A 14,869-nucleotide genomic window follows, 5' to 3' on the forward strand; every position below is an offset into this window, starting at 1 on the left:
CAACCTATGACCAAACACCACCATGGCAACTACACCCAGGCACTGAGAGCCACATCCAGTCTTTCCTTTAACACCTCCAGGGACGGTGGCTCCACCACCCTGGACATCCCATTCCAACATCTAACCATACTTTCTGTGAAGAAATTGTTCCTAATGCCCAGCCTAAACCTTCCCTTGCACAGCCTGTGTTCTCTCATCCTGTCACCTGGAGAAGAGGTCAACCCCCACCTGACTACAGCCTTCTTTCAGGGAGTTGTAGAGGGTGACAAGGTCCCCCCCGAGCCTCCTCTTCTTTAGGCTAAACACCTGCTGCTCCCTCAACTACTCCTTGTAGGAAATGTGCTCCAGACCCTTCACCATCTCTGTTGCCTTTCTCTGGACTTACTGCAGCACCTCGATGTCCTTCCTGTCATGAGGGGCCCAGAACAGGACACAGAATTAAAGGGGTGGCCTCACCAGTGCCAAGTGCAGGGGGACAATCACTCGGTGGTCCTGCTGGCCACACTGCTGCAGACGGAGGCCAGGATGCCATTGGCCTTCTTGGGCACCTGGGTACATGCTGGAACATGTCCAGCAGCTGTTTACCAGCACCACCAGGTCCTTCTCCACCCATTGGTTTTCCAAGCCCCAAGCCCATAGTGTTCCATGGGGCTGTTGTGGCCAAAGTGCAGGACTCAGCACTTGGTCCTGTTGAACCTTGTACTGTTGGTCTTTTCCCATCAATCCAGCCTGTCCAGATCCCCCTGCAGAGCCTTGCTACCCTTCAGATCATCAGATCAATACTTACACACAACTGGGTGTTGGTGTTGTCCCTGAATTTACTAAGAGGAGACTCCATCCCTTCATCCAGGTTGTCAATAAAGATACTGAATAGGACTGGGCCCAGCTATGGTCCCTGGGGAGCACCACTAGTGACCAGATGGCTGACTGGATGCAGCACCATTCCCCACTACTCTCTGGGCCTGGCCATCCTACCAGTTTTTAATTCAGTAAAAAGTGCACTTGTCTAAGATGTGGTACCAGATTTCCCAGGAGAGTGCTGTGGGAGACAATGTTCAGTTCTGCTGAAATCCAGACAGACAACACCCACAGCCTTTCACTCATCAACCAGGTGTATCACCTGATCATGAAAAGGGATCAGGTTGGTCAAGCAGGACCTTCCTGCTAAGCCCATGCTGGCTGGGGCTGATCTTTTGGTTTTCCTGTACGTGCTCTGTGATCACACTTAAGATTCTTGTGCACCTGCTCACTGGCAGAGCATGGGAAACTGAAGAGTCCTTGACTTAGGGTAAGCACTGCTTAGCAACAACTGAAACATCCATGTGTTATAAACATTACCCTCATACCTTATCCAAGTTACAGCACACTGTACCAGCTACTAGGAAGAAAATTAACTCTATGCCAGGCAGAACCAGGACAGGCTGTAAGATGCACCTGCTAAGTGTGCTCACTGTTAAGCTGGAGGGATGGGGCAGATTTTGCAGTTCACAAATGTCTCTGCTGATCAATGCCAGAGTGAAAGCTGAAGCAGAAACAGATGTCTCAAAGAAGCATTTTAGGAGGTAGAAATCTGAGGAAGTACATACATGATAGTTTGAACAAAGTGGTATAAAGAAGACAAACAGCCAGGAGAGGTAGAGAAGGTGCCAGAGTATAAATCCAGGGCCTCAGAGAGGGACTGTTGATGTGAAGAAAAACCCTAGAGTGTATAAAAAAGAGGCCTTTTACTGGGACTTCCAGTGACATCTGGAACAATGAATGTCTGAACCAGAGATGAAAATCTCTAGAAAGAAAAATATGCATCCTTCTCTCTATAGAGATGTAGAAGCCCTCTTGGTAACTTGTGTTGAGCTGTTGTTCTCCTGTAACAGAACAGAAAAATTATCACTGGGAAAGGGCAAGGCTCTATTTCAGGATTGCATTTCCCAAAGAAAACAAGAGTGAAATATAACTCTGGGTGTAATTTTACTGCCTTATGCAAGAAGTCAGACATATGCTCATGATTATTTTAATTGTAAAAGGATGGCTGCCTTTCTTGTGTTGAGGAGAAAGGAAATTCCTCTTTCTCCTGATTGTTTGCAAGTCTGGGTCTATGTCAGTAAAGGTGCTGAGTACTTCCAAAACTTAAGATTATACATGCTGTGTTGGGCAGCCAGCTTGGCCACCAGTTTCCCTAAAAGCTGGAGTGACAGCTCTGATTGAAAGGGACACTCATGCTCCCAGGGATCCTCTTCCAGGAGTTTTATCTGCCACGACAAAAAGCCCAAACCTTAGATTTCGCTTCTCCTGGAGATCAACCTTAAGCTGGCTACTGTCAGAGCACAGTACAGGGATAAAATCTGAAGGAAAATAACCTTCTAGTTAGGGAAAACCACCATGCCTTCATTTGTCTTATTCTTAAAATAATTCTAGCTCTCTGCTGTAGAAGTGTGCACTGGATACATGCAGTATATATGCACTCAGAGAATTTGCTGCTGACAGCTCAAGTCAAACCATCTTTTCTGTCTTTGATAACACCTGTAAGCAGCTCTGGATACTATAATGATTAGTATTTTATGTGTACCCAACAAAGAAGGAAAACAAATGGCAGGATAATAAGGGTGAACAATACCTTCTTGATTACTTTCAAAATAATATGCAGCTTGTCCCAGGGGATATTTCAGTGGATATCAGGACCCAGAAGCCTTTGAGATTTCCTGAGCTTTTGTTCTGTCTATAACCTTGTTTTGAGCCACAAAGGTGGCCAAGTTCAACTATTATCACTGGTTGTCCCTAAAGTGTACAGGCTCACTTTACTGAAACTGAAACTCACAGAGCGACTTAGACGTGCAAAACTTTGCAGAATTAACAGGTGCAACATCCTTACTCATCCTTTTCACTGAACTGAAGAATGGTTTTGATTCTCAAATACAGTGCTGGACTATGATGCCCCATTCCTTTCCAATATTCTGTCTCTACCTGTTATGGGGAAGATGCTGATTATCTCTATGCCTTTAGTTTCCTAAAACATAAATTAAATTAATGGTTAGCCACATTGTGGTGAGGTCCTGACTCTTCATCCATTAATGTTTTTAAAGTACTTTGGGATCCTGCATAGAAAGCATTAGAGGACACCACTGTGGTTGTTTATATGCAGGTAAAAGAGCCTGTGTTAGCCAAGGTGGAAGGTGTAGGTGGAATAAGGCCAGATGCAGATGAAATGACTCAGACCTTTAGAACTGAAAAATCATTTGTCTACCTGAGGACCTGATGTCAACTGATAAATGCCTTGCCTGGGTCCTGATAAAGACCATCTCTCTGATAAACAGAAGATTCATCATCTGGCCCTAAAATGGGGCTCCCACTAGGATGGAGCACTCAAAAGCCCAGGGTGTCATCAAGACATCAGTGTGTCACAGGCAGGTGGCTGGATTTCATGAGTCTGTGCTGAGTTACAGGCATGCTGCCCATCACAGTGTTTGAATCCTGCACCCCAAAGAGCAGATGTAAGCAATGCAGGGATCTAACACAGAACAGCTTGGGTAACTTCAGAGTGGCTGTGTGCTTCTGATGGGAAATGGTAGTATCAGGGCAGAGCAGGTGTGAGTCATCTCCCAGGAGAGAGAGGCAGGAAAAGGGAGATGGGGAGGGGAGGAGGAAAGCAAGAGAAACACATTAGCTCATACAGATCTATTCCCCTTGCCTGGCTGCCCCACCCTTTGTGCACCCCCTCTCCCCACACAGCACGCATACATAAGCACGGAGACTTGACTGTTGCAGCTGGGCTCCAAAGCCCTGTCAGACAGATCATTTGATGCTTTGTTGTCTTGCCTTGCCCATGTCTGCTCCATATTCAAGATCATTTAATATGTGGCTAGATAAAACTTGAGCAGTTCTTCAATAAGCATTTACTTTCTGCTGTGCATTAGTCCAGTTCAATACTTTCCGTGGCAGGGACTCAGATAAAAGTGGGATGGGGATTTAGGCAGCATTGGCTGCAGAATGATTGCTGCATTTCTTGTGTGATCAGCTTTCACCACAGCCCCAGTGTGCACCGAGAGCCTGGCTCTAATGCCTTAAATATGCAAGGCCATGATCGGGGCAGGAGGTGCCTGGAGTTTATTAGCTGGGTATGACAGATGAGCAGTGCAGGAGGTGAATGGGTAGGAGGGAGAGTCTGTGTGTTATCAACACAGGGGAAAGGACACCCCAGTGCAAAACGACTGATGTTGCAAATGTTTCTCACCACCATTAAGCCCACAAAGAGCTGGATGTGCTCTCTCTAACAGGCAGGAAACACAGCTTGCAAATGAAAGCACAGTCCCACTCACCAGCCCAACAAGTCCTTCTGAGGCTGTAGCACAAATAATTAGGGCAATGGAGAAAATCATGTGTCCATAAAAGGAATGGTACTCAAAATATTTGTTAGATTAAAAGCAAAAGAGTTCCTGGGTGGAACAGATTAATAATAAACAAGTCACAGATCCCCACGGATTCCCTGCTTTACCAAATGACCTCACTCCTGTGCAGCTTGCCAAATTCTGCCAGATTGTTACCAAATACAGAATCAGTGACCTTAAACTGCATTCAGAGATGACAACTGTGCACCCAGAGTAACAATGGGGAAAAGATGTAGGGCGACATTTTTTTATTCAAGTCCCAAAAGACAGGGAAGGGAGATGAGTATTTCTTTTAATTATGAGGAGAAACACAAAATGTTTTGTTGAAGACAATAATAGAAAAGTGCCTAGTAGTAAAGAAAGGGGCACTACAGAGTAAGTGTATGAATAAATATATAGAAGAGGTCAAACTAAATACACTGAAGTTGCTTGTGTTAATGTACATATCCATAACTAATCCCAAAGGCTTTTCTCCTGCTGCATCTTGACAACATTTTTATCATCTGTAACACAAAGTAGAAGATGTTATGTTTAAGTGAATGTTTGTGTGTATGTATGGTAGGGAGTAAGAATTAATAAATCAAATTAGAAGCCTGGGGAAATCTGACCATTTCCACAATCCTGAGAGAGCCCCTTTTTTTTTCCTCTGAGCATTGAATGCATTCCTTTCACACCATCTGAAATGATGGGGTGAAACAAGACAAAAATAAAGAGAATCAAACCACTGAGAAAGTCTTGTAATGCCAAAGGTTTAGTGTTCCATAACCAACCAGGATGACTCATATCTGTAAGCACTCTGAAATCCTCCTGCATGTTGACACAACTCCATTGTCCTGCTGTTCACTGTCAGTGTTCCAGTTGTCACAGAAAATGAAAGGACAACAGTTATTGTTATGTTGCAGCTGTGAATTGTGACTGATTCATAATTTCCCTTTTGGGGAGGAACACAAGCTTGAATGTTCTCAGGTATTTGCCACACACACACACAATTCTCACATATCTGAAGATGGTGAATATTAGACCCCACTTGCTGCTAATAAGCCATCATTAGTGAATAACTGATATAAGCTGTTAGAGAGGCGGTATGAATTTCTCAAGGTGTAAGTGAGGTGAGGTTTTTAGGTGGGAAAGTCTCTTTTATTAGATGAGCTGGCATGTTTGAAGGGAAAAAACCCACAGCAGAAAGGCTTTGGGAATCCAAGACCTTCTCCAAGCTGAATGCTTTCCAGCAGAACCTGAAAAGACAGCCTTGTCACCAAATGAAAATTCTGTTTTAATAAAAAGTTTGCATTTGCTGTACAAAAAAAAAAAAAAAAAAAAACCAAAAAACAACCCAACAAAATCTTGTGTTGTTTTTCATGTCAAGAAGCCCCAGTATTTCAAAACAAATGTGACACCTGTCTTTCAACTAATATATTTTGTGGAGAAAACAATCCTTTTTAATATTGTAGAGCGTGCGTGGTCTCTCTCATTTACATAAATACATCTTTTATTAGCTGTCAGTACAGGACCAATTCATCATGTAAGACATAAGCAGCTGATAAGTAAACAAGTTGGATCCTTCACTGGCATAACTCAGCAGACCCACCTGAGTTTAGTGGGTCTCCATCAGTTTACATCATCTTGAGGTCTAACCTGGGCGTGGGTAGAAACACAGGCCAAAAAACACTAACCAATTCTCAGTTTTGTTTTCCCTAGATGTAGATGACAGACAGCTGAAAATAAGGGGGAGTGAGCTCATGCACAGAGGCAATGCATGTGAGACTGTGTACATTAACAATCTCTTTTATTAAGCCACTCATAAACATGGAAACAAATGAAAGGCACCTGGGCTGAAAGACAGAAAACCATAGATGCTGCTCCTCTGGCTTCCTCTCTCACGGCTCGTCTGTGTTTGCTCGGGTGGCAGCCACATGGTTGCCTTTCAATAATTCAGGATGTGCTTTGCTCGCATGGCCAGTCCTGCTTGTTGCATTTTTTCATCTGATCACAAGTTCATCTCTCTGTAAATGAAGCAAGGCTTGTAAGGAGTTGAAATATCTTTTTATATTAGATAGATATTTATATTATTAGCTACTTATATTAGACTGGATGATACTGCAGGAGAAGGGAGGACAATAAGAAGTGTTTGCATGCCTGAAAGCTTTGTAATTTTCTTAATTGCATCAACTATTCTAAGAATTTATATTACTTTCCCTAGCAGTTTGTCTTGCTGATTGCCTTAGATTGTTGTGACCATCTTTTCTGTTACTCCAATGACCCTATATTAAATTTGTGTGGACCAAGAGCTGCATTCATTCTAAGTGCACACCTCCACTGACACCCATTTTAATAACCTCTCTTGCATACCACATTTCATAAGGATAAGGGAACAAACAAGATTAATTAACATTTGAGTAAAGGCGATTTAAATACGTGCTTGTCACTTCAGGGTTTGAACCATCGATCTGACCATTTATACATGAAGATGTAAGCACTAAAGTAAAAAATCAGTAACAAATATGAACTGAATAGTAAAATAACTCAGTCGGAGTCTCAAGCACGTTTTCCTAGTGTAATATGCAATGCACCACTAATGGCCACTGTTCTTTGCAGTTTGAAGTAGGAGAGCTTGCACAAGGAAGCTCAATAGCTGCCTCATTTGTAATCTGTTTTTGCTTAAAAATTATTATTCTTTGCTTCTTCATATGCCACTTTTTAAATGGAAGTTTCAATGATTTCACAATCAGCAAAGTCAAGGTATTATCTTTGCTAATGTGATTGTAGAATTGGCACGGCAGTGAATATAATGCATATAGAGTCTTCTGAAGAGTAATCTGAAGTCACACAAGAGATAGCTACAAGCTATTACAGATATTCTGGGTATTATGAAGGGGATTGTAGATTGCTGTGTGGAAGAGACTGAGAAGAGCCAAAACAAATATTAATGATGGAAATGTTACAGTCACCTGTCTTGTTAAATACAAAGGTCTTTTTCTCCTGTCTCTCACCTCCATATTTTCTTCTCCTTTTCTCCTTACCTGGTCTAAGTGCTGTGCAGAAGGAAATGTTCCTGTCTCCACCTCTGCCCACCTCTTTCTCAGTCCTGTGCACTCACAAAACAAGAGACTATGACTGTCACCACAGAGATCAGTTCCGGGGTTTGTAATTTTCCCTTCTTCCCCCCATTCCCCCTCCCCCCTTCCCGCACGTTCTCCCTCCCTCCCGCGGTCCTTTGTCCCGTTCCCTGCGTTCCCCTGCCTTTCCCCTCGCCACGCAGTCGGTCCCTGCCCCCTCCCCGCCTTTTCCATCTCTGTCCCCGGGGTTTCCCTGCCCCTCTCCCCTGCCCCTGTCCACATTGGCCGCAGCTCAGGTTCCCCCCGCCCCAGCACGGGGTATAACCGACGCCCAGGTCGGTGCCCGTGGTCTCGGGAACACGCTCCCACAATAAACACGTGTCTGCACCTGAGCCCCGTGTCGCCCTTTCGTCTGCTCCCGCTCTAGAACTGAGCCTCGCAGAGCCGAAGGGGAAAAGCGGCTGCTGCCTCTCCCCTCCTCCGGCCATGTCCCACCGGCGGCCGCCCGGAGCTGGTCTCGCACGGCAACAAATGGTAGCAGAGGATGGTTATTCCCATCGATTTGTAAAAAGGGGGAGAGAGAAAGGAACTCTGCTGCCGCAAGAGCTCTGCAGACGCTAAGAGGAGTTGATGCGCCGGATGGAAAACAAACCTGAAGCTCCGGGACCCTCTTCCGTCCTCCACGGTGTGCTCTCTAACCTGCTCGGGAGCAGCCGCGCTGCGGGGGCAGCCGGACTGCAGGGGCCGGGAGCCGGGTAGACTTACCCAAGGAACAAAGAGGACAGTTTGGCAGTGGCTCAATGGACTGAGCTCAAAAAGTGGTCCATCAGGGGACGGCATCTGAATGGAGACCAGAGGCTGACAGTGGCTGAACCCAGAGTTTCAGGGACAAGCTCTGGTTAACGGGAACACCCAGGTTTCTGGGAGAGCCAAACCATGAAAGAATATGTCCTCAGTTCAGCACAATTTTCCACCACTGAGGAGAGAGATAGAGATTTCACCGCCGGAGCCCGGAGGGTAAATTGGGTCAGAGCAGGGTGGGACCCTGGCGGGCGGCTGAGCTACCTTTTTTCTTTTCTGAGTTTTAACCACCGTATGTCCAGATGGGTGCTGTAGCCTTGCATGTCCCTGGCAGCCGGGAGGCTTTTTCTTTTCTGAGGAGGACACAACCTCGCTTGGTCTTTTCTGGAGTAACTCATTCTGGAAAGCTCCTTCTCTTTCTCGGAAAGCTGCCTTTTCTACCCTCACCTCCCTATACTGGACTATGGGGGCAGGGGGAGTCGAAAGGACACCAATGGGACAGAATTGTAAACGGCGACACGTCAGCTATGGGAGAATTGTTAACATCCTAAGAGAGGCCCTTCACATCCACGCATTTTGTCGGCTTCCAGCCGCATCGGGCCCCTCTCCTGTAGATTTCCCCCTCGGCTTCTGCGAAGCTTCCCCTTCCCTTTTCCCCACGGACTTCCCCGAACCTCCTCCCTTGGGGATGCCAGCGGCTGAGCCACCCCAAGCACCCTGCCGGACACTGTTATCCTCCCTTGGGGATGGCATTGGCCGTGCCTCCCTGGGCGAGGTGCAGTGCACCCTGCACCCCCTCCCAAGATGGTGCTGGCCACGCTACAGGGATCCCCTTTTCCTGCCTTGATCCTTCTCTTCCGCCCCAAGTTTTCCCGCTGGCCCCACTCCTCCCCCAATGGCCCTGCACCATCCTGCAGCGAGCCAGCCCCTGTTGGGGGGAGGTGAGGTTGGATTAATCCCTCAGTCCTTCTTCTGGCCCCCCTCTGATGGGAGGGATTTCCAGAGGGGCCCCTCTGTTAGAGCACCTCCCTTTGTAAGAGAGCTTTCCCCTTTGCTATGGGAGGGGCCCCCTTCGAAGGGAGTGGAGCTGGAAACCTGGACCAGAGCTTCACTGTTTTTTTTCCCCTGAAACAGTGGTGCCCAGGTTCACCCCCTATCCCATCTCCTAAATGTACCTTGCCCAAAGTTCCCTTGTTATTTAGATACAAGTTTTCCCCATTGCTTGTGATAGTTTGAAAATAACTTTTTGGATTGAGTTATATCTTATAGAAGGAAAGATCATCCTCTCTAATTACTGCTCACAATGCTATGCCAACTTTGCAATCAAATAATAAAATTGGAGAAACCACATCACTGTTCGCTGCCTGCTTCTGCTCTGCTAGAATTTGAAAACCACAAGCATTGTGTCATGAATCCTGCTTTCATCCTCGATACAGAATGTGTGTATGATAATTTTGTACCCTTTATCTTAAATTGTAATGTGGAAAAGATTTTTGCCCCATTCATTGTCACTATGATTGGTGTATCACTTTCTGATGTCTCTTTGTAACATTGCTAATTTGTTTTTACCTCAGAACCCCCTTTCCTTTATGTTAATGCAAAAGATTGAGCTGCAGGGTTTGTAATTTTCCCTTCTTCCCCCATTCCCCCTCCCCCCTTCCCGCGCGTTCCCCCTCCCTCCCGTGGTCCTTTGTCCCGTTCCTGCGTTGCCTTGTCCTTCCCCCTCGCCACGCGGTCTGTCCCTGCCCCCCCCACCTTTCCCATCACTGTTTCCAGGGTTTCCCTGCCCCTGTCCCCTGCCTCCCGTCCCATTGGCCGCAGCTCAGGTTCCCCCTGCCCCCGGCACGGGGTATAACCGACGCTGGGTCGGTGCCCGTGGTCTCGGGAACACGCTCCCACTATAAACACGTGTCTGCACCCGAGCCCCGTGTCGCCCTTTCATCTGCTCCCGCTCTAGAACTGAGCCTCGCAGAGCCAAAGGGGAAAAGCGGTGCCACCTCTCCCCCTTCTCGCTGTGTCCCACCGGCCCCCGCCCGGAGCCTGTCTCGCACAGCGACAATCAGTCCTCAGAGTTTAAGCTAATAATGTATTTTGAAGTAACAAGGTTTGAGATCACTTCACTTGCCTTTAGGGTACAATTGCTTTGTGTTTCTAAGTTTTTATCTGCAAACATGAACAGATGCTTTTTAATTTTTTTTTTTTAAAGAAAGCTGAGGGTCTCCTTTAATGTCTCAGTAGTTTAAGCAGTGTGAGGCAGCAGAGACAGTTCTGATTTCTGAGGTCTTGGCTCCCACTCCTTGCTTTACTCATTACACTAATGTTCAGCAGAAGTTAAGATGCCAGTAACAATTTACCATTAGCAACTCCAAGACATCTCTTGGGTTGTCCTTTAGGTCTGTTAAGATTTATTCTTTTGTTGCAATCCCATCTCTTATTATGTATGAATATTTATACATATATTTAATCTGTTTTGCTCTCCTATCTTGCCTTGGGTTATATTTTTTTGCTTGGTGCTTTCCATTTTGATTGAGGTGGTGAATAGCTGAGCCTCATCTTGGTTCAAAGAACAATTCATAATTTGTTCATGTCTGGAGAGTGAATGCCTCTGTATGATATGTTGGGAGACAGGGATAAACATCCCTCCTGGCTGATTGATATTAAAGATTGCAGTAGGTGAAATAATCCCCTGTAGCTTCATAGGGGTAAGTTCCCTTTCTCTTTTCCCTTCAGACTGGCTTTGGGGCATGCTTGGGACTTGGCTTATGCCCTGTCCAATCTTAGAGCATAATTTAATTAGCCTTTATTGAAAGCCATTAGCATTGATCAATGGTGGCATACTTTTTTTTTTTTTAACTAAGAAAAATGACCAAGGTGTTTATCCACTAAAATCTTACAAATGCAAGTTGAGTTTGATAATTTTTTTCCTATCCTTGCTGTTGTTTTATAATAAGTTTAATCAATACACAAAGACTTTGAGCTTTTAGTTGTCATCTGGAATATGCAGGAGGATGAAGAAACAGGAGCACCAGCTTGATTCCCCAGTTATGTATTCCTTCATTGAATTTTGCATTTTGCTTCCATATTGATCTTCTCTTAAGGGGCTTGTTTGCACATTTTCCTGCCCTGTGGTCCATTGCCAGTTGCATCCTTGGCACTGTCAATGCATTCACCCTTGTGCACTTCCTTACAGCCCTCTTATGCTCTCCCACACAACCATGGCTACAGGAGACAACCTTCTGGACTCTATCCCTCTCATTCCATAAATCCATTCTTGCTCATTTTTTCCAGACAGCTTTCAGGGACATTTCTCATCCAGTCCCCTCCCTGACTGAATGTCCTTTCTAAATTAATAATTAGAGAGCAAACAAAATGTGTATATAGCATGCAATGAATTCAGCTATTGTAGGCTGCTGATGCAAAGCATGTGAAAATCAGTGTGGACCCCTCCCTTCATTCCTGATCCTTCCTATAAAATGAACTTTTTTTTTTTTTTTCTTGTAATGCACTGCTGCAATCTGTATAATAAATTAGATTATAATCCCCTCATGGGCAAGGACCTGTCTTTTTGATGTGCCTGTGCATTGCTGATCTCACAGTGCATACACGTCTCACCTCCTGATTATATCCAGCACACCAGGATCTCAGAATGAAACAAGAATAGAAGTGGACAGTATTTTTCTAATTATTAGCATGCAGATAAGCCACTTTAATCAAAGAAATTATATAACCTGTAAAAAAGAAAGCTCCTCTGTCAGACTGCAGTCTTGTAATGGCTTTGTGTTTGTGCAATTAGGACCAAATCTTGAAGCCACTGAAGCCAACAGTGGCCCTTAATGGGATTAAATCTTCATTTGTGGGGTGATGGGCTAGATGATCTAAGAGGCCTTTTGCATCTTGTGCTTCTCTAATCTCTCTCAGGGTGAATGACATATAATGGAGAAGACGGCTTCTTTTGAATAAACTGCATTAAGTGTCCACATGTATTTCCTAACGCAGGTTAAAAAAACCCCACCCCCGTGCCTCTGCTGGTGTGTGTGCCCCTCTTACAGAGCATGTCTCCCCAGGGCTGCAGACAGAGTATGAGCTCAGCTCACCCATACCCTGCAGGTTTCTCTGGGGTGTGTATCTGTTCTTCCCAAGATCCTCTGGGAAGACTCCCCAGCCAGCGCTAATCAAATTGAACCACTGTCAAGACTTCCTGCAAAGCTTCGAGGAAACATTTCTGAATATTAGAGGCACAGAAGAGGAGAGTAGAGGCTGGGGGAGGGAGGCAGGACAGTTTTAGAGCTTAAGTGGATTATATAGCTGCATAACCCAGTTATGGGTCCGTGGACTCGAGTGAGCTGTTTTCTCCCCTCCTCTGGCTGTCTGCCTGTCAGATAGTTCCCCTGACAGGCAGGCTTTATTAACCTCCCCCAGCTGGCTCTCTCAGCATTTCTTATTTTCCAGTGCTTGCATCCCCTAGCAGCTCATCTCAGCCCTTCTCATGTCTCTGAACTCCCCGGGGTCCTTCCTTTAGCTGCACCAGCTGTCAGCACCCGCTGAAGTCTCCTTGCCAGCCTGCTCCACCAACATTTGCCAAACCTGGTGGCAGGTCTCTGATCTCTGCCCACACAAACCCCAAGTAGCCAGCAGTGGGTGCATGATTTACCTATGTTTGGAAGGTAACCTGCTCCCTGACTGTCCTCTATCTTCAATCACTAAAAGAGCTATGTTAAAAATGAACAAACACCTGAGCATCAGTGCTGGCTGATGTGAAGGAACAGCAAGTGCCTGGTGCATCTGGAAGCATTTGTGTTTTCCTACTTTGCAGGAAAGCTGGGTGGCACGAGAGCCTGGGTGTTCAGCCCCAGTCCTGAAATGTCCCCTCAAGATTGAGGTGTGAGCCTGACATCTGCTGGGGACAGAAAACACCAGGCCATCCTTCCTCAGGGCTGTTTTATCAGGAGGGGTGGTGGCAGAGGGCTTGCTTCCTGAGTGACTCTGAATGGGATCCATCCAGCCTGGGGAGATCACCAAAGGAAGGGTGACCCAACTACAACCCAAGAGGAGGCAAAAGCTGAAATCCCAATTTATGTGGAAGGGCTCCAGTCCCCCTCTCTTACAGATGTAAGAGAGAAGCCAGCCAGCATGTGTATCCACGGTTTAAAAATGTCTGCATGGGTGTCTCATGAGAGACAGAGCTCCATGTCTCACAGTAGGCTGAAATCTGCTTTCCCTTTTTCGTTTTGAGGCATTCACCACTGTCACAATGTTTTTGCTTTGCTGACACAGCTGGTGGCTTGTCTGAGTCTTATTCAGCCCTCTGCGTTTTACAGCTAAAAATGCTGCAGGTAGACTCAAAAAATCCCTACTTGGTGTCACCATCTGTGTGTCTCTACTGCTCCTTTCTGTCCTCAGCCACAGCCTCCTTCCCTTCCCTCCCTGCCACTATGATGCATCTGTGTGGGCCTCCTGTGCAGTCTTACAGGAAAGGCTGGTTTCCAGGGCTGACTGTAAGAAAGTCATGTATGAGTGGCTCAAGGCCATGAGGAGTGATGGAGAGCAGAGGCAAGTGCCACTTGTTGTGATTACAGCTTATCTGATGCCTTGAAGCTGTGTTGCTGTATCAGGCCACAAAGGTGGGTGCTTGGCTGCTGCTGGTGAGGCAGCATCCCTGGGCATTTGCTCTGCCAGCGAGAGGCTTTGAGAAACCTGGCCTGGTGGAAAGTGTGGAAGGTGCCCCTTGCCACAGCAGAGGAGCAATGTTGCCCATAGCAGCATCCCAGCTCATGGCAGGGAGGTTGGAACTACATGATTTTTAAGGTCCTTCCAACCCAAGGCATTGGGTGATTCTGCCATGAGAGGCTGTGCTGCTGCTGGCTCTGGACACAGTTCACCTGTATCACTACAGGCACTTCAGGCTCTGATCCTTTGGGTCTGATAAAAAGAGAGATCTAAGCAGTGGGCAAACATTATGGTAGCTTGGAGGCTCGTTGATAGCAGGGCTACCAGAAGCATCTTTGGGCTCTCTGCCAACACCTAAATAATTGGAAGTGTTACTTTCCTCTAGAAGTTAACCTGGCCTTTGTGCTGCTTTGTCACAGTATTGTATTTTTTGCTGTCAGACATGAGCAGATAAAATGTAGATTTTAAACCCTTGATGAGAAGAAAGAAGCTGGCAGTTCTCATGGCTTTAGCAGGCTTCTTATAATAGTGTATGTTGCTTTTTTTCCCCCACAAAGATAATGTTCTAGAGAAATGTGACTATTTGAGGATCTCAGGGGGTTTATTAATATTTTTTCAGTGTTTTTAGAGCTTCTGACATGGAGGAACACAAAGAACTTGAAGCCAGTTTAACCTAATGATCCAAAAACCATACTTCAAATACAAATAAGCTAACACATCTATTTTTAAACTCATTATTTAAGCCACTGTCATGATTTTGATAGGGTCTGACATGATTTTGCAGCATTGGGACAAGTAATAAAGCTTTTGTGTACTGATTTGAATAGAAAATCCTTTGAAAATCCTCCAGCTTGCTTGCCTTAGTCAATACTTAACAAGGACTCAGCCACAGCAGCAAAAATATCCACTGATCAGTACTTTTTGTTTTACCCTCTCTTTCTCTTCCCTCATAGCAAAAACTCTGAG

General features: G+C 45.7%; 1 long non-coding RNA gene across 1 annotated transcript in view; it reads right to left on the reverse strand.

Annotated features, from left to right (window-relative positions):
- Positions 1-6,154: 6,154 nt before the first annotated feature.
- Positions 6,155-14,869, reverse strand: part of LOC116183910 (uncharacterized) — a 71,181-nt gene continuing 62,466 nt past the window's right edge. Inside the window, exons 2-3 of the long non-coding RNA XR_004148622.2 lie at positions 7,400-7,464; positions 6,155-6,382 (exon numbers count right to left, since the gene is read on the reverse strand). This is a non-coding gene — a long non-coding RNA (uncharacterized LOC116183910). The remainder of the gene's footprint in view (positions 6,383-7,399; positions 7,465-14,869) is intronic.

The sequence above is a fragment of the Lonchura striata genome, chromosome 2 (genome assembly GCF_046129695.1).
Source record: "Lonchura striata isolate bLonStr1 chromosome 2, bLonStr1.mat, whole genome shotgun sequence".
NCBI classification, from domain to species: Eukaryota; Metazoa; Chordata; class Aves; order Passeriformes; family Estrildidae; genus Lonchura; species Lonchura striata.